At 43.9% G+C, this 25,236-nt stretch overlaps 1 protein-coding gene, 1 long non-coding RNA gene and 1 pseudogene across 5 annotated transcripts in view; 1 reads left to right on the forward strand and 2 right to left on the reverse strand.

The window, feature by feature from the left end:
• The window catches only part of Dtd1 (D-aminoacyl-tRNA deacylase 1), a 164,033-nt gene extending 158,620 nt beyond the window's left edge, over positions 1–5,413 (forward strand). Inside the window, exon 6 of one of the 4 annotated variants that reach the window (XM_076929898.1) lies at positions 3,760–3,897. The gene's annotated coding sequence lies outside the window, so the exon portion shown is untranslated. Of the gene's footprint in view, positions 1–3,759; positions 4,091–4,896 lie in introns of those variants that run through there. The other 3 variants (XM_034496787.2, XM_076929897.1, XM_076929899.1) reach the window with 3 other exon arrangements.
• LOC117703222 (H/ACA ribonucleoprotein complex subunit DKC1 pseudogene) lies at positions 750–5,349 on the reverse strand (annotated as a pseudogene).
• Positions 5,402–22,078, reverse strand: LOC143441455 (uncharacterized). The gene is made up of 3 exons (XR_013108857.1): positions 21,829–22,078; positions 19,802–19,938; positions 5,402–5,756 (listed from the first exon to the last, which is right to left on the reverse strand). It is a non-coding gene; the product is annotated as an uncharacterized LOC143441455 (long non-coding RNA).
• Positions 22,079–25,236: the final 3,158 nt, after the last annotated feature.

Below are 25,236 nucleotides of genomic sequence, written 5' to 3' on the forward strand. Positions count from 1 at the left end.
TTTTAATAAAAATATTCTCATTTTTGTTCTGCCAGAAAAAGGTTATTATCAATTAGTAAATCTAATAGGAATACTTTCTAAAACTACAAATTACATTCTCCCAGCAATGAACAATTTCATTCTTCAAAAGAAAATGAACAGGAAGGTTTAGGAATGCTTTGGCTTCCATAACAACAGAAGTAGCCATATTGAGTTGGAGAAATCCTGTTGCACACAACAGTGCACAGAGTACCAGCCTAAACACCATAGACACCACCCAGGCCAGCAAGGTCAATACCTGAATAGAGCAGTCCTCACAGGACACCAGAGATAAGACTTCTCCAGTGAACATAGTTCAATTACTTTTTCTTTTCTACTCACAGAAGGTTCCATACCATTTTATTTAGCAGATTTTTTATAAACTTTAAAAAAAGCAAAGTAGGAGAGGACTGTCACTGTTGAAAATGGGCATTAGTAAACAGCTGCAGATAGTTCCTAGGCTGTGCCATGTCTAAAGGCGGGCTTTCCTCAAGCAAGCAGAGGGGTTGGTGCAAAGGCCTGATTTTATCTCTCATACCCTTAAAACAGAACAGGACAGGATGAGATGGCCATACCAGCTAACCACTGAGGTCACAAGTGGCAGCTAAACGTGTACCAGAACTTTCTACTCTGTTTGGGACCTCTGTTCTACTCCCTCTACAAAAAGTCTTTTCAATAAGGCTTTTCTTTCTCCTCCCAGCTGGACATAATGCTCCCAGAAGTGGCTTATACTATTTAGACATCTTTTCCACCACTTTTACTTTCTTCATCTTTTTCTTTTTGGTGGTGTCACTGCCCCCATCTCCAGCCTCATCTCCACTTTCTCCATAGATTTGGACCTTTTATCCTCCTCCTCCTCTTCCTCCTCCTCCTATTCTTCCTCCTTTTCCTCCTTCTTCCTCTTCCTCCTCCTCCTTTTCCTTTTCCTTCTTCAACTGGGGAACTCACTGTTGGAGGGGTTTCATCACTTTCACTCTCACTATCCCCCCTACCCCCCCCCCCGCTTCCTTTTTATGATGTTTACTGCTTGTACTGCTTCAGCAGCTAATGGAGGAGCTTGTACTGCTTCATCAGCCAGTACTTTCTTGCCAGAATCACTGTAGTCAATGTAATCCTGGTTCCATGTGGCAGGGGCATTGTCTGTGGGTTTGCCATGCTTGTCCAGAAGGCCCTGCTCCATCATCTTCTTCTTCTTCTGAGTTGCCTTTGGACCAACCCCACTTGTGAGGGTAAGTGTCTCTTTCCATGACCACCCTCTTTAGCTTGGCTACTGTACCATGGTGACAGGTAGAAATCACTGCTGTAGTCATCAGTGCAATCACCACGCAGATAGCTTTTCCCTTAGTGGCAATGACCACAATCTCCTGGTTGCCCTCAATGCCATCCTCATATTGAAGACCACCAGGAAGCATGATCTTTGCCCCGTAGCAGATTGAATTAACTGCACTCTTTCATAACTAGACATTTATGAGATGTCAACAGCATTTTGAAAAGGTAAACAACATGCCTCAAGTAACTCTTCATCCTTATGGTTATCATATAGCCACTGAGCATTGAGGACATCATGCATTGTCACCATGTGGTCCTTTTCACTCATGACTCCAGAACGCACCCTCTGAAGTTCCTGCATCTGACCACCAACTCCCAGTAACAAGCTAAGGTTTACGCATAGTGTCCGAATGTAGGTGCCAGCTTCACAGCTCACCCAAAAGATTCCTAATCTTCTTTCAGGATCATATCCTATCATTTTGCTCTCATAGATAGTCCTTATTCAAAGCTGCCTCTACTGCAGCAATAAGTGGGGGTCGCTGGAACAGGGCACCTGTCAGAGTTTCTAGGGCCTGCACTCTGTGATTTCATCAAACGAGTGGCTTGTTCGATGCACACAGTTAAACAACCAGTCACTTTGGGATACAATGTGCCACTGTGGGCAGTCTTCTCTACCTTAAGTATTCCTTGGATCCAGGATACCACATTAGAGGGCTTGTCAAGATTAATGAAACCTGATATAGTCCCCAATCTCCCTCTTCAGGGGATTTGAACCATAAGGAATAGGTGTATGCTGTGTTGTCCTTACATTTAGCTTATCAAAATTCTTTAGTAACAAGGGCCACTGAGAAGTGTCTAATTGAGCCACTTTGGATTCTGGTTTGATAAATTCTTCAGCATGTTGTATTTTGGCTACATCTTCTTTTTGTAATGGCTTCTGGTCTTTTTTTCTTCTTATGCTTCTTTGGGAAGCATCTCCCATCTTGAACTGCACTACATGTAGGGCATCTTCTTAGTGATTGATGTGGAAAACATCAGAGGAACGACTACCCCTAGGCTGGTGGTTCTGGGTTCTGTTAGAAAGGAGGCTGAGTAAGCCAGGAGAGCAAGCCAGTAAAGAGCACTTCCTCATGACCTCTGCATCAGCTTCTGCCTCCTTCCCTGCTTGAGTTCCTGTCCAGACTTCCTTTAATGATGGGCTATGATGTGGAAGAGTAAGCCAAATAAACTCTTTCCTCTGCAACATGCTTTTGGTCATGGTGTTTATCACAGCAGTAGTAACTCTGACTAACACATTTTGCCATCAGATTTTTAAATATAATATCAACCTCAACTCCTCCTCCAAATGCCCCCCAGAACTGCCTCCACAACTCCTCCCAACTTTTAGTGTTCTCTCTCTCTCTCTCTCTCTCTCTCTCTCTCTCTCTCTCTCTCTCTCTCTCTCTCTCCCTCCCTCCCTCCCTCTCTCCCTCTCTCCCTCTCTCCCTCTCTCCCTCTCTCCCTCTCTCCCTCTCCCCCTCCCCTCTCTCTCTTCCTCCCTCAATTAACCCACTGAGTCATATCCAACCTACTAAGGGCCATATCCTTACAATTTTGACTCTTCCTCCTTCAGAAGCCACCAACTGTCTATAGTTCCTCTGTTGGGGTGGGCCTCACAAGCCTCCTCCTCTTCCTCTTGCTGGAATAAAGACTGGCTGGATCATGTATAGGAAACCACAGTTGCTGTGATTTCATGAGTTCAGTGGTCCTGTCATGTTCAGAAGACAGGTTTCACTCTGGTCTTTCTGAACCTGACTCTTACAATCTTCCACAATGGTCCCTGAGCCTTGTGGGGAGAGGGTATGACATAGATGCTCCTGTGGTGAGTACTCCCTGGATACTCATTCTCTATGTTTCAGCTAGTTGTATGTTTCTGCACTAACTGCCAGTCACTGCACAAAGCAAATGTCCTCATAGATCTGCAAGCTGTACTTGTCTATGGGTAGAGAGAAGAGAGATATGAATTTAGAGAACAGCTTGAAACTATGCCCGTCTAGCAAAATAATAATAGTAAGTTCACTCTTGGGGCTTATAAGTTCTTCAACCATAGCCTGTTGGATGGATTTATATTACTAGGTATGTGTTTCATCATATGTATGGAGCCTGCCTTAAAACTAAGCAAAATGGTTGGTTATTCCCATAACATTCATGCCACTGTTGCACACATGGGCATATTTTGCTATACTTGTGGCTTTTGTAGATCACAGGATAGGATAAGACTACTGGTGACTTAACCCCCAGCAACCTGCATAATTCCCTTTCAGTTCTATGAAAGCTAGCCATTAGAGGACGCTTGCTAGTCAGGACTAACTTGATTTCTCTGTGCGCTCTGACCAAACTGTATGGCGTCTTCAGCAAGGAGGGCTTATACTCAAGTTCTGGTGGGCAACCAAAAATAACAGCTTGTATTATTTTGTATTGTATTGTTTTTAGGTTTCTGAGACACCCCTGACTTGAGGGAAAATATTCTACACCTAACACACACATGGGAAGGTGACAGAGAAGTGGATTAGGAAGAGATAAGTAACACTAAGTTTGTTTGAAAATCCATATGGAAAACTATTTTATAATATTCAAATACACATAAATATGTTACATACATACACATATGCGGTTTTTGTTTCTCTTGTTTAGATTTGTTTTGAAGATTTTTCTGCCTTTCCTTAAAGTAGAGATTCAGATTATGGATTTGCCAGTTTTCCCCCTTGTATAATACTAAATGCTATGAATTTTCTCCTAGTGAATGGTGAACATTACAACTTTGGTATGTTGTATTTTTCTTTTCATTTACTTCAAAATGCAAAAAGCCATTTAGAAGTATGTTCAGATTTTGCATGGCGGTTCAAAACTGTAATCCTAGGAAGTTAAAATTAATGCAAGCTCAGGGCCAGCCTCAGACTACATAGTGAGCTTTAGGTCAACCTGAGCTATAGGATGAAACGCTGCCTCAAAAACTAAAGACAAAGGGGAGCTGGAGAGATGGCTCAGCAGTTAACATCACTGGCTGCTCTTCCAGAAGTCCTGAGTTCAATTCCCAGCAACCACATGTTGGCTCACAACCATCTGTAATGGGATCTGATGCCCTTTACCGGTGTGTCTGAAGATAGCAACAATGTACTCACATACATAAAATAAATAAATAAACAAATAAATATTTACTATGTTTTTAAACTCAAACACTAAGGTTGTTGTGGAGATACTTGCGTGGGAAGATATTTGGGTTTACATATCAGAAGTTGCTAGATGTTTTTTGCACAGTTGAGTGAGGCAACATGATGCTGTGGTTTTGTGTGAATTTGAAGTGATTCCTTCAGCTAACTTTTTTTTTTTTTTTGGCTTTTTGGACACAGGGCTTCTCTGTATAGCCTGGGCTGTCCTGGAACTCACTCTGTAGACCAGGCTGGCCTCGAATTCAGAAATCCACCTGCTTCTGTCTCCCAAGTGCTGGGATTAAAGGCATGTGCCACCACTGCCCGGCCTCTTTAGCTAACTCTTAATGTTTGTAGTGGTAGGTTTTAAAAGCAGCTTTTGCAGTCTATCTTAGCAATATTTTCTTTTTGTTCCTTTTAGCAAATTACCATTGGGCAGAACCGGATCCTGAAAAATTCAAGATGCTAAGCCCCTACACTGCTTTAAGAATTCTGGACTAAAATATGAAAAAAGAAAATCAGAAATAAGACACTGGGAACCTGAATATCCCTTCAGAAAAACACCAAAGGACCATTCCATTTTGTGTATTGCTGTGGTCTGATGCGGAAGTGGGTGCTGTGGGATGGGGGAATGCTTGTGGGTTCACACCCATGTCTTCCCCATGGAGAGAGGTCCATTGGTTTTCTTGCTTTTATACCATGTCTTGGCTTGCTTTTGGAACAGGCTGGCCCAACATCATCTGTCCTCATCTGTGGTGTAGTATTGTGTGTCCGTGATCAGCACATCCCTGCTGTCCACCACCTCCATCACTGAGTCACAAGACAGGGCTGGTGTTAGGCAACTGACAATAACATACTGTATGAGACTTTGCATCTTGTACATTCTCTCTTCTTTTCTAAAAATAAATAATAATAAAACCATAAATCTCAACAAACTACTTTATTGTTAGATTCTGCTGTGTCTGTTTAATGATGTTTTCTGTAGAAATGTGGTATGTCTTAACTCACTGGATGTATTATACTTCATTTCAGATAAGGCCTTGCCAGAGGCCTTCCACAAGTGGCTCCCACCGGCCTCTGGCTGCAGAGTGAGAGGCCGTCTGGTAACTTATGACTAATAGCATTCTACTTGGAAAAGTGGTGGCAGGGAAGGAAATGCAGATGGGCCAGGGGTCTTTCTTCAGAATGGCCAGAGCATCTGAATTGCAAATAGATGCAGCTACACATAAGGCCTTCTAACATCTGCTCTTTGTGGATACATCCAAGCCAGTATACAGCGTCCTGTGAAGAAAACCACATTCTGTCAAAGGAGTTAATTGGTCAGTCAAACATTTATAGCGGTCATTTTAAAATACTATATAATGTTGAGAAATATAAATATAACTATATAAATGTTGGTTGCTTATGGGAAGCAATGTTATTCTTTCTTAAAATATCCCTTGTCTCATTATAAAAGAAACACCCTTATTTGGCCATGTTGTGCTGTCTACTCATGACCTTTGTAATCACTGAGTCCCCTTCAAATGAAAACATATTAGGAACAGTGTGTGTGTGTGTGTGTGTGTATGAAACCCTCAAATGTCACTTATAACACACCTTCAACTACTTGGGTTAGGAAAGGATTTTTACCTAGTAAGATCTGTCTTTGTTCTGAATCAGTACAGACATAGAGCAAAATGTGTAATATTTAGTATCCACATTTGAGGTTAAAAACATTGCACCCTGTGCAGATCCAGGTCAGTTTTCCCAGCCCATGGGCAGTAAGGTCCAAGAAGCTGCCAACCCTACTCCATCTGAATGACCAAAGTAGGGTTTGACATGAATAAATCTACTGAAACCCCTTTTTTTTTTACATGCACCAGTGAGCAGATTTGTCATATATTTTCCTGACACTTCAGTTTATCAGCACCAATTAATGCTCACTGAACAGCTGCAGCCTGTCCTTGGAGTCAGGGAAGATGAGGACTGGGTAGTAAGAACTGACAGCTAGATGTTTGGACAGAGTTAAAATGACACACACTCACTGTCCACAGCTCTGTTTCTGGACCCTGTTTTAAAGGGACATAGGCCAACTGGAATATAAGCAGCAGAATGACCAAGAGGCCAAAGTGTCTGACACCAGGAGGAAGAAAGCCGAAAGAGCTGAGGCCCAGCAGCCTGGGGGAAACCGTTGGTGAGGATATGAAAGATATAGAAGAGACCCTGGGTCAGAAATAAGGAGAGACCAGTGGGTGTAAGTTGCATTAGCATGGAGGCTGGCTTTCTAACAAGAAACAGTTTCCAAAGTGGATCGTAATGTTGGGAGCTTTTGTTGTCTGAACAGAGAACCTGGCTTACTTATGTGAAGGGGGAGACCTTCTGTTTCAAGTAAGTGGCTTCAAAATCTCTCTTTGCAAAATGCAGGGACATGATAAATGTTAGAAAAACGTAGCATCCGATTGAAGAGAGCATTTCCACCATCATGAAGATCACTTTCAGCTTCTGGGATCAGAGAAGCAGTGAATACATTCCTGACTGGCTTGGGAAGGTCAAATCCTAACAGGCCGACATGATAGACAAGGTGAGGTCAAGAAGAAACCCCAAACAGCCATAGACACATCAAAAACCAAGTGTCAGTTTCCAGCTTGTTAACCCTCCTTTGACAGAAAGGTTGTTTCTAAGTGTGTCTGTAGGAGTAAAGGCTAAAATTAGATTTTGGATGCAGTTCTGCCTGCGTAGGATAAACCCCTCTGTCTTTACATCCCTTTTAGCTTCCCTGCCTTTTGCTTACTTATAAAGCTTGCTGTTTACTGTCTGCTCAAACATGTTTTGCATGGGGATGGGAGAGGAGATTCGTACCATGTATGGTAGGGTGCTGTTTTTTTTTTTTTTTTTTTTTTTTTTTTTTTGAGGAGCCTTGGCAGATCTTAGGCCCAGTACTTTAAACAGAACAGCGTGCCGAGGATGCTGGGAACTAAGACCCGTTTAATCTTGCCTTTTGTGGTTTACTTTACAGCAGAACAAGCACTTGTGGCTACACAAAACATAGACCAAATAAAGGCATCCTCTCAGGCTGCATGCTCCACAAGCTCTCCTCACGGTTGGTGGTCCATGGGAGAGAGGGAGGGAGGGAGGGAGGGAGGGAGGGAAGGAAGAAAGGCAGTTCCTCTACCATGCTGCCTTGAGATGATGATGGGTAGAGCTGTGCTGATGGGCGTAGGCAAAACTTGGCATCCATTGATTTGACCCTATGGAGCAAACGTACATACCCACCAGCGCTCACTCTTTTGGACCTACTGTCATTTTAGTGTCGAGAACCAGAGAGATGGCCTTTGCTATTACTAATTTGTCATTGTCTATCCTGTTCAGCCAGGTGCTTCCAGAATCTTTGTAAATTCATTGCTGATACAAATACGTTTAAAACAGAGAAGAAGAACCACGTATCAGAAACTGGGCAAACTTTACAAGTTGGATCCCTCTCGAAGGCTGTAGGGAAGATAAGGGAGACTAACTGTATAAGGGGAGTCAGCCTTCTAAAGTGCTGCCGTGTTTTCATTCTCTCCTTGGATGAATTCTGGAGTTCCTAAACGGCAGCTTTATAAATGCCCGTTAAAAAATTACCTGTTAGTGTGGCATTTTAGACTATAAATTTAAGCTAATAGATTACTTTGGGATAATGGATTTGATATTTACAGGGGTTTCTCAGTACGCTGTTTTGGTTCTTTATCAGGGATGAGTGAGCTTCAAGGCTCCATCCTTGAACAGAAAGTACATTGTGGGGACTCTTGAAGGGACTGCAGCTGACAGGCCCTCTGTAGGAAGGAGATGGCTCAGGCTTAGATAAAAGAACAACTCTTCCTTGGGGGACAGGGAGTAAGATCTGTGGGAAGAGGTAGTAGTATTGGCCAGACAGCCACAGTGGGTGATGGAGGCATGGCAAATCTGATGGCCTCGAGGTGACAGGAAGAATGTTCAGACAACAGCCAGCAGGTTGGTAGAACTGGGTGTGGGAGGAGAGGGGACACAGGGATAAGGACAGAAGCCAGACCTAGAGCAAAGGAATCCGATCCGATCATTCATAGTTATGACTGTCAATGTCCACATGTGTTGGGAGCCGATTCCTAGCAGAAAGTGGCTATCATCTTTGCAGCCATCTCAGACCATATACCCTAACAAGAGACTTGTTTTCAACAGCCTACAACAGCTGAGCACACTCTGACAAACATCTTGTCTTTTCCACATATCTTGTTTTGTTTGTTTCATGCCTCCAGCTGCAAGGTGCACGTGGTAAAGTGTCTTCAGCTGTGTTCCCCTGCGTGAGCTTATAAATACCCAGGATTTCCTTTCAATAAAATGAGACTAGAGACTTGACTACACTCCCTGTCTTGTCTCTATTCTTTGCGTCTTTTGCCCCTCCATCCCCTCTCTCTCTCTTGCTAGACCCTGACCTTCGGACCGGAGCAGCAGCACGGGACAGGACACAGTGGCCCCCAAGCCGGGCAGCGTGGGCCTCAACACACATGTCTACATGTCAATGTCTACAATGTCTGCAGGTCTTCCCCAGACTGATGTGTTCTGGTTCTTCAGCATTTTTCCTGTAACTGTGACCACTGAAAACCAGTTACAGCTCTGCCATTGTATGCCCAAGGCACCTTGATGTGAGCATGTGCATAGACCTGGCTACCAGAGAAAAGGTATTGCTCCAGACTGTTTGAGACTGCCCTCCCTCCTCTGTCAAGAGGACCAATACATCCCCTTGCAGCATGGCTGTAAGATTAAACAGGAGGATACTCAGACTCAGAGCAGCACCCTGGACAGATGCAGCTCCTGGATGGACAGGGGCTGTGGCTGCATCCTATTCTTGGCTCACGTGGAGCCTACAGGTAAGTGAAATCCACCACCACCACCACCAAAAATCGCTGCAGTCTTGCTGGGGCAGGCTATGGTCTGTTGGACTGTTTCTATAGTCATGCTGGTCCTTCCTCCTGGCTTCATGTCATCTTCAGACCTGTCCTAGTTTTAATTCTTGGCTAAACCCAACACATAAGAAGGAGCTGGTTCTCCACAAAAAAGTCTTGCTTCATAACAGTCCGTGTAGTACTTAGCTTCTCATTTAACACACATTCCTCCTGCCCGTCTTTCCCGTTCCTGCTGAAACCAAGCTTTATTCTGTTTTACAGCATTTTGGTGATTAATCCAGTGAGCTTGTCAAACAACATAGTGTAGCACAAGGTGTTACTCTGTGAACTCATCCTGCCCCCCCACGTTACCAAGTTCTTTCTCACAGTGCCCCAAACCATCTGTGTAATTATCTATTCTAGAATATTCTAGGAGCTCACATTCAACTGGGATGTTTGTGGTATCTGTCACTCATTCTACAAAACTGATTTTTGACGTTTGATTTTCTGTCTCCTCATTTTAGCATGACTCTTTTAAAGTCACCCCATGGTAACTCCAGTCTGTGGTCACATCTTTTTGAAACTTCATTTCATTCAGATAAATTCATAATTGTCTCCTCACCTACCTTGGGCTCGAAGGCCACTTTTATGATGTTTATTTGATCTTTTCTGAGTTTCAGATGTTTGTTTATAAGAGTAGATAGAGTTATTAATTAGGGCACTTACCCATGACCAAAAGCTTGCCTCAGCCCTTTGCAAGCATCAGCTGATGGCCACGGCCCATCTGTTTTTCCCATGTTAAGTGGAGAAAGACTTAGAGGCATGAGCATCCAGAACTGTGAAGAGTATGACATTTTACTTGCTTGACCATCAGCCAGTTAGCCTGCTGCAGGGCTTGGGGAACTAGCAGAACACAGGGGACCCTGAGCCAGGATAGGACTGAGTGTTACCACAGCAACTGCATTTCTACAAACCAGGTGACACTGAGGGCCTGGTTGTCTATACTGCCTGGTCTTTGAGGAGACACTTTCCAGTGCTATAGGAACAACCTTGGAGATGAGGTCTCAGTTGAAGAAACACCAGGGAGAATGGCCTTTCAACAACTCTACTTGTTACTTTTATCATTACTATGAGCAGATCCTTGGCAGAAATGGTTCAGTAAATGATCTCTTGACCCTGTGTGCTTGGGAAGAATGTCACAGTAGCAGGAACATGTGGCAGAAACACACACATGTAGAAGTGCATGTATGTACACACACATACACACATACACACACACACGTGGAATGAAGGAAGGAAGGAAGGAAGGAAGGAAAGAAGGAAGAAAGGAAGGAGCGAATACCTATCAGAGAAGGGACAAGATAACTTCAATGTCCTATTTCTAGTGACCTACTTCTTCCAGCCAAGTCCTACTTTCTAAAATGCTACCACCAGCTGGAGACCAGCATTCATAACATAGATCCTATGAGGGCCTCCCATATTCAGGCCATAACACACACCTCCATTCAGAGGTGATAGAGCCAGAATTTGAAGCTAGACTGGGGACTCCACTCTTCTGACCCACATGACCACCAAGTGCATGAAGATAGCATCGAGCTCTGGTGCCACATCTCACTGATCATCTGTTTCTTCTATATGACTCTCACCTGCAGTCATGATCTGGACACCATTCTTGTAATTACCACTTTTACACGTTGTCCTTCCAGCTGATGGATTCTTGTAGGTGTGCAGTGGCAGCTCTGGCTTGTCTTGCCTGGCATTGCTGGTGGGCAGGAACAGTACAGATTGAGGGAGTGGGTCAAGGTAGCTATGTCTTACACAAAGGCAGGAGCTGCTGGCAGCTCTCCCTCTCCTGAAGAATTTTCCAAGATTCACCCACTTCAGGTGTAGGGGTGCCGACATCCTGTGTGGCTACCAGCTCTACGTTGTACTGTTTCTCTGGCCTCATGGACTTCTGTTAGTCATTCTGTCATCAGCTTTGCTGTCACCTACACTGCTGGCTCTTCACAATTCTTGTGTGTGCCTGGCTGTCTTATTCCAGTGATTTCTTTCCTCCTGAAATGTACCGTCTTTTTACTGCATTATTCTTTGGGCTTAAAGTCATGCACACTGATACCATTGATCTCTGTACATTTCTTTTGGAATATTATAGGGGCTTTCCTGCTTTATTGTTCTCTCCTGTAGAATGTTCTGCAGGAGTCATGTAAGCTGCCCCTGTGGCTAACTGAAAATGCTTTCAAGTATCCAGCCCTTAGCATTTTAAAGCCTGCTTTGAGGGTCTGAATCTTAGGTGAGTGCCCTGTGGGTACACATTGTCTTATGCCACAGGCCAGGCAAGGGCATACATATTTTCCTTTACTTGAAAGAAGGGATGAAAATACCTCATGGGTCTGAGAGTCTCTGGATTTCTCTCACACCCTGTGATATAGTAGCCACATATGCCTAAACTCATTAAACAAAATTGAAAGATACCAGCAGGCCTGAGTTGGAACTTGGTGAAAAAACCCCACGGTGTTTTGAACCCAGTAGTTCTCAGAGCAGAAAAGCAAAATCTCTTGGGGACATCTGAGAAACATGATCTGGATTGTTCCTTAGAGCTGCCGAGTCATACACTTGAGCACAGTCCCCAGCTCTGGTTTAACAACCCTCCAGCTGATGTTGATTCAATTAAGCTTCGAGAATTCCAAGTGGAAGACTCAAGTGCTAGCCACCAAGGTGAAGGCATCATGGCCCAGGATCAGCCAGCATTCTCAGTCTAAGCTGCACATCAGAGTCCTGTATTAAAGCCGGTGAAATTTCCCAGGCAACCTCAATGAGTAGCTGAGGCAGAGAAGTCTAGGTAAGTTAGAGCTCCGAATAAGTCTTCCCCCTACAGCCGAGGTTCTCAACCTGTGGGGATGTGGAACAGCTCTTCCCCAGGGGTGAAATATCAGATAGTCTGCATCTCAGATAATTACATTGTGATTCATAACAGTTAATGAAGTTGCAATGAAATAATTTATGGTCAGGAGGGGGGTCACCACAGCATGAGGAACTGTAATAAAGGGCCTATGAATTAGGAAGGTTGAGACCTTCTGGTCCACAAAGTTTCTTGGCTGTCTCTTTCCTCCGTTACGCCATAATGTACATGGGAATTGTTGGTCTGGAACAGTTAGTTCTATGCTAGAGAAGATTTATCACCATTGTATCGGTGAAGCCACCAAGAAAGTAACTTGACTTGTGTGAAAGAAACAATGACTGAGCCAGGGCTTGAAACAGATTATACTGATTCTTGGGAACCATTCATTCATTTGCCTATGTTACTTAGAGTGATAGATTCTGTGTACATAAGCATAAATGCCACCGAGGTTTGGAGCTGGATACACAGCCTACTAAAACAGACAGGCAGCCACAGCAGTGGAGGGGGCTTCAGCAAACAGCAAACAGTGTGTTTCTGACATAGCCAAGCAAGCATTATAAAGCCTTGTGGGGAAAGGATGCCTGGGGGAATTTTCAAGAAAGCTTGATTGGCAGCCTTGGGCAGGTAACTGTTTAGGTAGTGGCAGATAGCTTGTCCAAGGGCATATCCAGAGAACACACCTGGAGAAGTAGAGCATGCTGGGAACCTCAAGGAAGGTTCAGTGCCTAGATGTAGTGCAAGTCTTTTATTTATTAGAGTCCATTGTTAGGGTATTCAGAAAAATCAGAGCCTTTGCATCAGAGCAATGCCTGCATAACCAGATCCTGTGCCATCTTTGGTGGCATCTTAGAGAAAATGAACTTGGGTCTCAGGATCATGGCTGGCTGTCCATCAAGCAGAGTCAAGATCGTCTTCACCATGTTATGGTGTGTGAAATGGCATTGCTGAGGAAATGGCTGGAGATAATCAGTGCACAGAGTGGGAAGAGACAAGGTTGCTCCAGAACAAAGCATGAGCAGGAGCAACTGGTTATCTGGTTGGAAGCCTCAGCTCCTGATTCTCATCTGAAGCCTATGAAATGTATGCTGTGCATCAGGCCACCTGACTTCTAAGCCTTTCCTATCTGTGGCAATGCTTCTGCATTGCATAGGAGCCCCGTGGGACTTCCAGGTAATGGTTCTGAGGACCACATACGGCTTAAAAGCCTGAAGCTTTCTTTTTTCATTCCACTCCACTACAGTGAAAGGAGAACAGAGGCAGAGAGTAGAGGATTATAATTACTATGCAGCTTTTCCTGCAAACTCTTGGCTTAGGCTTGAGTGCCAAAGCTCTGGGCTCAGGTTAGGTCAGGATCAAGGAGTGGAGAGAGGTTTGGTGGTCTCCGTAGGCACACTACTCTTTTCAGTGTCCCCCGCCTTTTTTTTCCTGGCACAAGTAGATATGAATGTTGCTGGTCCATAGGAAAATCCAAGTACCAGTCATGAGAAACCTTCTTTCAAGTTGTTGGTCAGGGGAGTCTAAGAGACCACGTCCAACAATGTAGGCAATTGCTCTTGCCTTTGGCTGCTTCCCAGAATTAGAAGGTAAGTCCCCTTTGCTGAAAATATTGGACAACTTGGACACAGGACTTGGAGGAATCGAGCTGGAACCGACCTGGAAGCCTCCTCTTTGAGGACAGGCACTCAGTACCAGAAGGTGCTGTGCAAGCTTCCATTGGGAGCAAAGCAATCAATAGTCTACCACGCTGTGGTGCCTCTGAACCACAACAGTGACCAAGCACTGTAAGCTATACCTAAAGGTGAAGGAGTCTATCACTGTCTAATGGGACTTAAGTTGGCTCAGTAGGAGAGAATTCATCCCTACAACTGTAAACCTAGCCAACTCCCCATGCTTGGTAAAGCCATGGACTCAGAGGAAAACCTAAAGTTATCACTTTCCTGAACCAGTATAATTTCTAACTGTATTCTAAGTGCTTAGCCTTATACCCACAACTAAATGTAGTCCTCATCCCTCATCAAAGATGCTTCTTTTTGCAGCAGTCAGAGATAGCTACAGAAAGCCACATGGGTCAAAATGGAGAGAGTAATTGAATGCGAGTGTCCAACGTGACTGATACATTTACAACACAAGCCTTACACTTACTGCTCAGGAAACATCGTGGAAGAGGGGACAGAAAGACTGTAAGAGCCAGAGTACTAGATCACCTGCTGTGAGATTGTGTCTTCAATGCAGAACAGAGAAGCTATACCCATGAAATCTCAACAATATGGTAGACTAAACAAGAAAGACCTAAACTATGACAACACCAGTGGACATGTCAACACAGAGAGACTGCACATGACCCCACCTCCAGATGAAGAGTTATAGACAATTAATGATTGCTGAGAAGGAGATCAGTCTTCCCCAGGGATGGACCCCTAGTTGATTATTTAATTCTAAGAGGTCAGCCTAAAAAAGGCATACGTGCAAACAACACTAAATGGACCCAGTAAGTTGTATTTGTAGATTTATATGTATAAATGTAACAACAACAACAGCAATACTACTACTACTAAGAGGTGTGGAGAGTGACAGGGATATGGAAGGAGTTGAGCAAAGAGTGAGGTAGGAAACAAATATTAAAAATACATTGCATGAATTTTCAAAGCATTAATTAAAATACTACATGAAAAAGGAAGATGGAAATGGAACATGGATGACATAGACACCAGGGAGTAGTCCCCCATGTTGCTCACTATTTCCTTCTCCAGGTGCAATCCCAGAGGCTGTGGTCTGATGGAAGGGCCAAGGCCATGGGCCTAGTAATAGCCTGTCACCTCCAGCTACGATCAGTTACCCAAGCAGGCTTGCCTCACACCAGTCCTTCCCCAAGACAACAATCAACTATTTCAGAAAAACCACCCCGGAAGGCATTGTTATCAGCAAAACCAAATTATGTCTTGGCAGTTTTAGTGCAGTGATATGGAGAATACTGAAAACATGGAGGGAAATCTCCAGACTTCCAGGCATGTAGGGTTATATTAACCTGTTACATTAAAACAGGTCATCTGCCTTGTCATTTCTCCCTGCCCCCTTTTCTAAATTGTTTGAGGCTAACCTTTGTATTTGAGGGGAACGTTACATGGAAACCCCGTCTTTCATGGCAATAGTTTGTACTCCAATGACTTTAATGCTCTGTTCTTGGCCTTATTGTCCATGTTCTAATGTTGTCTGCCAGTTTATTTGATATTGTCTTTTGTATTAGTCCTTGCAGGATCCTGGTAAAGGATCTGGCTGAGTTTCTGTCCTTCTGTCTCTTCTGATTAGCCCGCGAGCAGACACTTGAGTCATCATTTTCAAGTCTCTAAGCCGCAGAGGCCCGAGCCACTGTGTGTGAGTTCTGTAATCATGATATCCTTCAGGATTCAGTAGACTACTTTATATGATAGGGCTCTTTCAGTGTTTAATGGGACCCCCCTTCTCCAGAGGGGACTGGGAATCACTGCCTATTTAGAGAAGTTAGAAGTCTTGTCTGTCTTCAAACAGGCCTTTTGGAATCAGAAGCAAAGCCTAAAGCTCTGCCCTTGTAGCTAAAACAGTTGAACACAACCATCTAAAGCAGTTATAGTACCAGTGTATTTGACAGCATATGGATAAGTGGGACAGATGACAGCAATGTCACACAGCACACAAGGTGGGGATCGAGAGTGGCTTTTACAGGATTCCTGCACTCTGGGCGATGTGGGAGGGAGTTATTTGAGGAAGGCTTAGATTAGTTTAAAATGTGTCTCCTAAGCTCTATAGCTTTCTATAAGATGTCTATTTGTGTATTTTGTGGTGCTGGGGATCATACCCAGGGCCTTTTACATGCTAGGCGAGTTCTTTAGCACTAAGTTGCATCTTAGGCTCCCCCCACCCCAGCCTACTTAAAATATGAAGACTGAAAGCTTGAATGTAAAAAGATGGGAAAATATATACTGTGGTAACACTAACTGAGAGAGAGCTGAAGCACCGATGTTAGTAGCAGACATCAAACAAATATAATTATCATGTAAAAAGAAGGGGCTGTGAAATGGCAGACCCATCCGTGCTCTGAGAGGACATGGCTGTGCACATGCCTGAGAGGACATGGCCATGCATGTGCCTGAGAAGACATGGTTGCGCATGTGCCTAACCACATAGTATCAAAATGTGGAATGCAGAACTCCGGCAAACTGAAAGGAGAAGTGGACAAATCCATTTGCGTAGTTGGGAGACTTCAACATCTTCCTGGCAGTAATTCATAGATGCAGAAGTCAGAAAAGAAATAAAGACAGAGTTGGCCTGAACAGCACTATTAATCAGCATGATCTAATTGACTTTTATAGAATATTCTCCTTTCACGAAGAGCAGGGTACACAGTTTTGTTCAAGCTTGCACAGAGCCTTCACCAAGAGAGATCATATTCTAAATCATTAAATATGCTTTAAATATTTTAAATAATAGCAGCTGTTCAAAGTCAGTTCTCAGATCACAATGGGATTAAAATAAAAATTAATGAAGGGCTTGGTGTGGTGGTGTGAACCTTTAATTGCAGAACTTGGGAGGCAGAGGAGGCAGAGAGGAGGCAGAGGAGGCAGAGAGGAGGCAGAGGAGGCAGAGGAGGCAGAGGAGGCAGAGAGGAGGCAGAGGAGGCAGAGGAGGCAGAGGAGGCAGAGGAGGCAGAGGAGGCAGAGGAGGCAGAGGAGGCAGAGGAGGCAGAGGAGGCAGAGGAGGCAGAGGAGGCAGAGGCAGAGGCAGAGGCAGAGGCAGAGGCAGAGGCAGAGGCAGAGGCAGAGGCAGAGGCAGAGGCAGAGGCAGAGGCAGAGGCAGAGGCAGAGGCAGGCAGATCTCTGAGTTTGAGGCTAGCCTGGTCTGTATAGTGAGTTTCAGGACAGCCAGAGCTATGCAGAGAGAACCCATTTTAAACAATAACAACAACAACAACCACAGCAACAGCAACCCCAAACGAACAACAACAAATGATATTAATGAAGGCTCTTTTAGAGAAATTTTCAAATATCTGAGGATTCAATGACATACTTATTTTTTTATTTTAATTTTTTTTCATGCAGTGTATCTTGATCATGTTTTCCCCTCCCCTAACTCTACAGGTTAAAAAAAAAAGAGTTCTTGACAGAATTGTAACATATTTGGGAAGAAATGAAAATGAAAACAACTTATTAAGATGTGCAGAATAGAATGAGTGGTACTTAGGGGAAAACTCCAGCAGTAAAGTAGGCAGAAAAAAGGTGAAGAGAAGATCAGAGACGAAACTGAAGATGGAAACAAATGTCTTTAATTTTTTTTAAGTTAAAAAAAATTAAAGACGTTTGTAGTCTCCTCCCCTAAAAGCTACAAGGAAGAGATACCCAACCTGGGGCAGATGCCTGTGGGAATCATGGGAGCAGGAGTGACAGGGAGGACAGTGATGGCAGTGGGCGTGTCTTTTTCCTGTGGGTGCAGCTCTGAGGAATCTCACACATTCACATTAATGCTTACAATAACACTGTGAGGAAAGCTGCCTGTCCTCCTTCCACAGGTGAGACAGGGAGACACAAGAGTCATTAAGCAACTCGCCTAGGGGCACACAGCTGTTAAGGGAAGCAGCCAGTGTTGAATGTCTGGCCAAATTCTGGCTCCAGAAGAAGCAGAAGCATTCAGTTCTCTTTATTTCCCTTTTCCCCAGGAGAATGTTGGGTTGGACCTTAGAATGATTTGTGAAAACAAGGGGAAAAAAAATAGCAGGAGGAGGCCTGAGATGCCATCACAGACTGCGCTAGAAATAAGGATGCTCTTATGACCTGAGAGCAGCTGTGATTGATGTTGGGAAAATCGTAGAGATAGGGACGCTGCCAGGATATTTGCGGCAGATGAATTCCTCACAGGAATTCGCTGGGGGAATGCCATGGGGCTCTTCTCCAGACAGAACATTTATCAACAGCTTGGATGAAATCAAGCCCATGAAATGTCCTAGTTGATCCTGCTGGGCGGAGAGAAGGGCCTGAGTGACCACAGACTGCAGCCTGGGTCTTTCCGTATGATGCAATGAAGTGAAGCGATTCAAATTAAATGAAAATTGCCAAGTGCAGGCTAAGGACGTAGGTAAGGAGTCCTGCATAATGAACTTGTGGTGTAAGAAATGAGTTACAAATGGGAGGTGGCTGTCAGGACATCTAGTCCTGTCTCCAGCCACAATGAAAGGGGTCTTCATGGGGGAAGAGCTTGAGCTGTTTCAAAAGACATAGAGATGGAAAACCGAGGGTCTGTCTCATGGGCAGTTGTCCCAGGAAGGAAGGCAAGCTGGTTTTACACAGTAAAGTGGAGGGAGCACAGAGCTCATCCTCTCAGGGTCAGCCTGGTGCGTAACAGAGGCCAGAAGCCAAGTGAGCATTAGCTGTTCTGTTCAAAGATATCTCTTTGAGTTGTTCTCACTCTACTCTTGGACCTGCAAGTTCTCCCAGCCCTGGCTAACTCCACATGCCGCAGGGACCCTCTGTAGAGGGAGTCTCCCCAGCTGTCATTAGAAAATACAGTGAATAATAGTGGTAGATAGACAACTCTAGTGACTGTCACATCCTAGATCCCTCTCTTTAGAGCTGGCCTTTATCTTGATGTCCGGGTATATGGCATGTACTGTAGTTTCAGATGTCTCTTAATGCCCAAGCCCCCCTCGTACTGTGGCTCTTACAAGCTTTTATTTCATTGAATTGGAGTTGATCTTTATTATTGAAGGAACACAGCAAAGTGAAAAGCCACCCCCCCCCCAAAAAAAAAAAAAAAAAAAAAAAAAAGCATTGCTTCAACTCTGTTTTCTTGAACAGCTCGTTCTGGGAGAACCCAGCCTCCATGTTGTGGGGACACTCAAACAGCCATAACAAGGAAAGCAACTGACTCTTGTTTCACTTGTCAATCATGAGAATGGGCCACCCAGGAAATGGATCCTCCTGCTTTACTTGAGCCTTCAGATGGTGGCAGCACCAGATAGCATCTGGCTAAACTGTCACAGCTGCCTGCTTCAGGTCTCCTTTATGACATGAGGAAGAAAACAAATCACTACTTGTCTAAAGCAGGGGTCGGCAAACTGTGACCCATGGACTGGCTTCCTGGTTTGGAAATAAAGTTTTATGAAAATCGATCATTTACTTACATGTTGTCCACAGTTCTTATTTAGCCCTTTGAGAAGCTTTATCAACGCTTTGCCTAAGTGCTTCCCTTTTCCTTTAAATGATAAATGGCAAAGCCAAGGGACCTTAATTCTTTCCCCTTTCCTCGTTTCTTCTCCCTATTCCCTCTCTTTCTCCCCTCCTCTCCCTCCTCCCTCTCTTCCGTTCTGTCATCAAATCCAGAGCCTCACCCATACTGTGAAGACTTTTTATCATGGGACAATTATTTTTAATTTTATCATGGCATTTATTGTTAAAGAACGAGACTGTCAGTCACATGGTAGTATTTGAGGAGCCTATCAGAATACCCATTGCTGTTCTAAATTCTGTCCTGTCCAAAGGTTTGATTTGCCAATAACAGAAGAGAGGAAATAGAGTCAACCTTACCTGAATTAAGATGACTTCTGACTGAGATGAGGGATCAAGCCTTGAATCACAGGAGCAGTGGGAAGCCATACTCACTGGCCCAGGAGGGAAGGGGTGGGGCTACCAGAGCTCACTGGGTGCTTCTGATCTGGCTCAGCCTTAATTAGGATCAATTAATAATTATAATTTGTACAAGCTACAGTAACAAATGTATATCAAGTTTGAGCCAGTCATATCAGAGCAAAATTTGGAACATGGACCATTACTCAGAAGAGGTAGACTTTAGAATTCTCCTTGCCACAAGTCTACCATCCAATGCTAAAGTAACTTGTGGTCCATCTTGTATGTCTGTTCTGCCTCAAAGAAGATCTTTTCTCATATTGAAATCCTCAAGCAGTGCCTTAGTTGTCATTTTACTAGATTACTTGTTTAGCTATGAGTCTGTAATTAAAAAAAAGAAACTGTCCAAGTTCTTACTTCTTTTCTTAAATCCCAAGAGACATCCAGAATGCTTCAGTTCTCTACAGAGTTCAAAATATTCCCTTCTCTAGAGACTTTCTATGTGTTGGGTCAGAGCAAGGGGGACCCTGAAATATAAGCCCAAGCAGGGGCTCCATCGTTCGCCCTCCTATGTCTTGGGACCACAGCCAGATCCCGGGTATTTGCGAATGCTGCCAAGCTGGCCATTGTGTTGGGAATGTCAATGCTCTTATTTGGCAATTCTTACCAGAACCATCATCTTTTTTTAAGGCACTGTTTAGTTACTTTTCTATTGCTGTGATTAAAAACATCATGACTCCACTTATAAAAGGGAGTCTTGAATTTGGCTTAAGGTTTCAATGGGCTAGTGTCCATGATGGTAGAGTAGAGGGAGGGCTGAGAGCTCACATCTCGAGCTACAACAAGTTAGAGAAAATTAACTGGTAATCTAATGAGCTTTTTGAATCTCAATGCTCACTCCCAAAGACAACACCTCTTAATCCTTTGTAAACAGTTCCACCAATTAGGGACCAAATATGCAAATACATGATTTTATGGGGGACACTCCTAATCAAACCCATAGACAGTTAAGACTCATACTCTGCCTTAAGCATAATCCAGATGTTTCAAAAAAAAAAAAAAAAGGGACCAAGTTTCCTAGCCACAAACTGCCTCTGAGGACCCTGCCTAGAGTACCAGAGCTTCTGCAGGATGCCTGGCCCATCCCTCATTCATTCTGCAATTTGCCTTTCTAGTTACCCATGCTGTTTCAGAAACTACCTCCAAAGCACTACCACTGAAGCAACCGTTTTATTATTAATTTATTATTAATCAATGCAGTAGGTCAGTTTGGACCAAGCACAGGAATGATGTGTGTTTGATCCCCACTTTCTAAGATTTGACCTGGGAAGACTTAAAGGATAGGATGACTCAACAATCTTGTCTAATGCCTGGGGTAGAATGGGTTGAAGAAGTACAGAACATCCAGATGTGGCCTCTTTATACATCTGGACTTCCTCACAATGTGGGCACTACTGCATACTGGGCTTTCTTTTTAAAGTTTATTATTTTTAAAGATTTACTTTTATGTGTAATGGTGTTTTGTCTGTACACATCATACCTGCCTGGTATCCCAAGGAGATCTGAGGAGGTGGGTAGACCCCTTGAAATTGGCACAGTGCAACCATGTTAGGATTGGATCCAATTTCTTATTAGAGGTGCTGATTTACTTAACAACATCCTTGTATCTCTTAAGGCTATAGGATTGCTGAGTAGGATTAATTTTCTTGTTTAACATCCAGTACATAAGCTAGTAGGCATGGCCTCAGGTTTGCTTCCAATTTGTCACCACCAACAGTCATCAAGATAGCATAGTCTGAGGATGTGCCTGTAATCATGTTTTTCCATAAAGTCTCTGTGTTCAGGCTTACCAGTGATGGTCACCATAGTACTTAGTCTCTAATGTCATAAGGGTAACACTATGTTTGGTCATTGGCAATGTCACATTCATACTATCAACATATCATCCAAGACATGGCAATACATGAAGGAGATCTTTCCCAGCTCACCAGCATGCTTCTCCAATTTTCTGATGGTCCTCTTGTCAATCTCCTTACACCAGAGTGGATCCTAGTGTCTGTAATTAAGCACACGACTTAATATAAATATTCCCTTGCCACCGACCCTCTATAAATGTTTAACTATAGTGTGTATGTGTGTGTGTATCTTGTTCTATTTTGCATCTCTACCAGATCCATCAGCTACAAGAGCAAGAGTTCAAACTACTCTGTACTCTTACTGTTTAAACTCCACCTCCCCAGTTACCTGGCAACAGCCAGGTATGCTCCTTCCCACAGTTACCTGGCAACCGCCAGGTAGGCCGATCCACTATAAAAGGGGCTGCTTGCCCCCTCCTCGCTCTCTTGCTCTCTTACTCTCTTACTCTCTCTCTTACCCTCTGCCTTTCTGTCCCCTCCCCCCTTCCTCTCTCTCCACGTGGTCATGGCCGGCCTCTACTCCTCTTCTCTCTTCTCTTTAACCTCTTACCTCTCCCCACCTTTGCCCCATCTCCTGAATCACCCCCCCCCTTTGGAACCGCGTGGTCTGGAGTGGTCTATTCTCAACGGTGGTCAGATATTTCTTACACTTACCACTGTGTGCTTTATCTTCACTTTACAGACATTAGTAAAGGGAACAACATAAGTTGAAAAGGTGTCATAGTAACATAGTAACACACACATGCACTCACACATACACATGCACTCACACACATGCACACACAGCACCTTTCCAGTAGAAAAGCCTGCTTTAATTCAACTCCCCACTTTTTTTATGACCTACATAGTCATAGACAAAGGATTTAGGGAGGCCTTTCTTTTGAGGTATTGTGTGATATCAACGAGGAAAACCTCTCTGAATGTGTAGCCTTAAGATCCCAAGATAACTCCTTTCTTCCCTTAGCGGAAGGTGGATGGAGGGTGACTCTCCACACATTTCCAGATTGCTATGAATGGGGGGAAAGAAAGGAGTGAAGCGATCCAGGAGTATCTGCTCGGCTGCAGGACTCCCCTATAATGGGGTTGTCATTTTCACGTTGAATTAAGAAACACATTAAATGACAAGCGGCATATAGTTAATAGCTGATTAGTGACCTTGGTAGAATTCTTGTCGATTTGGGGAACTGTCCTACTTGGAAACAGTGGCCAGTTCCTTCTGTGAGTATGCTGCACTCTGTCTTCTCTGATGCCCAAAGTACTGTAGAGACAGATGAAGACTTCAGCTTGGACAACAGCCAAGAGACACACCTGGCAGGGACTGGAACCCCAACCCAGGGCCCTGCTTTTACCCTTTCATCTACAGGGAATCTTCTGGTTAACCTTCTCAGTGCACCATCCCAGACCTTAAGCGGACTCTGGTCTTCAATGGCAGCCCTCCCCATAAAAGGGGAGGTCTAATGGATGTCTTGCAGGTCACATTGGAAGGGAAGGTAGACAATGGGACAGGGGCAGGGGCAGGGGCAGGGGCAGGGGCAGGGGCAGGGGCAGGGGCAGGGGCAGGGACAGGGGCTTGGAGAGGGTGATGATCTCATTTTGTATTTTCCTTCCTGGCACTGATGGCTAAGGCTGTATTGGGTCAGGTGACTGGAGCAGGATATGTGTAAGCTGAATGGCTCCAGTTCACGCTGAGAGCCTCCTACCTTTTTTAAAAAACTAAACATTCTCTCTCTCTTTTTTTCTCTCTCTCCTTTCTTTCTTTCTCTTTCTTTTATCTGTCTGCCATTGCCTTCTCTAGGGTAGGTAGGGATTTCTGTACATCTTAGGAAAAGTAGCTAACACCATGTAACATGGTCACTCCAAACCTAGTGTCTTATAGTAACAGAGATTTTAGGATGCACTTACATTTCTAGGGAAGTTTTAGGTTCACAGGAAGCAAAGAGCATCCCCATTTGAACCTTGCCCCGTCTGCTCCTGTATTGCCTCCTGAGGATCAATACTATGCACCAGAGTGGTGTGTCTGTTAGAACCAATAAGCACACTCTGACATATTATCACCCAAAGTTCATAGTTTACATTAAGGTCCACTTCTTGTGTTGTACAGACTTTGGGTGTTGATAATGGCACACATCCATTAGAAAAGTACTATCTAGGACATTTATTTCCCCAAGACACTCTGTGTTTTGCCTATTTGTCTTTTCCTAGCCTTTGGACATCACCAATTTTTTTCTTTAATCAACTCCATGTTTTTCCTTTTCTAGAACTCCTTGTGGTCAGATGGTCTAGAGTGCCTTGAGCATGCTGTATGGCCTCTCACGCTAGCTCCCTTCACTTGGAAATGTGCTGTCAAGGTTTCCCGGTAGCTGTGTAGTGCATTGGATTTTGATACTGGACAATAGTTCATTATCTGGATTCCCCACACTCTATTTGTCTATTTGTCTGTACCTACCCAAAGGCATCCTTGTTGTTTTAAAGTTTCATCAGATAAGAATAAAGCTGCCATAAAATAGTGTGCAATAATTTTAACATGTCTTGGCAAATGCCAGTAAGCATGATGGATTTATATGTGGTAAAACTGTGATTGATATTTACACACACACACACACACACACACACACACACTCACACTCACACTCAAAATGGAAGCTTAAGGGTTCTTTGGAAAGTCAATTGTGTTGGATTGTGTTTTGCTGGGGCAAACATGTGAAGGAATGAACATTTCACTGAAGCAGATATAGGAGAAGGAATGTTCTGCTAAAGCAAGCATGTGAAAGGACATGTGATGAAGGATTCTTTGCTGACAACACACATGTATTGGTCCGCTTTACATTGCAAAGTTGAGCTCCATTTGTTGGGACTCCATACACACCAACAAACAACCAAATCAAACCAAACCAAACCAAACCAAACCAAACCAAACCAAACCAAACCAAAAACCTTCTGGTGGTGTGCTGCAGTTTCTTGCCACTTTTTCAGACTCGGGCTAATTGGTAGAGTGATGTTGGCTGAGACAAGACCCGTGGAGGACATGCGATGTCTGGAGGGAGTATAAATAGACAGAGGCTGAGAATGGCTTGCGTATAGAGCTAGCTGTGCAACACTTGTTGGTCTTACATCTTTGCTAATCTTCACTTTGCTGAGAGAGGCACAGCTGAGAACTTTTCCTGACATTTCTGTTGGCCTTGGTTCCTCCTGCTGACTTGTGTTGAGGCTGAGGCCTTGTTGTCTGCTAGGTAGTGCTACAGATGCTGATTCATGTTTGCTCTCCTGACTCTACAGAACTAAACTGCTGCAAGTGGATCGAGCTGCCACTGCTGACCTGTGAACTGAACTGCAGATTTCCAGACAACTCAGATGGGAGTTGCTCCAAAGAACTATTTCTAAACAAGTTCAGTCCCTCCCCCCATCCTTTCTTTTCCACTATCTCTGGTGGGTGGTGGGCTAAAAAGAAGGTTAAATCCTTTAAAAACCAACATTAAAAAT

This window comes from Arvicanthis niloticus, chromosome 2 (genome assembly GCF_011762505.2).
Source record: "Arvicanthis niloticus isolate mArvNil1 chromosome 2, mArvNil1.pat.X, whole genome shotgun sequence".
Lineage (NCBI taxonomy): Eukaryota > Metazoa > Chordata > Mammalia > Rodentia > Muridae > Arvicanthis > Arvicanthis niloticus.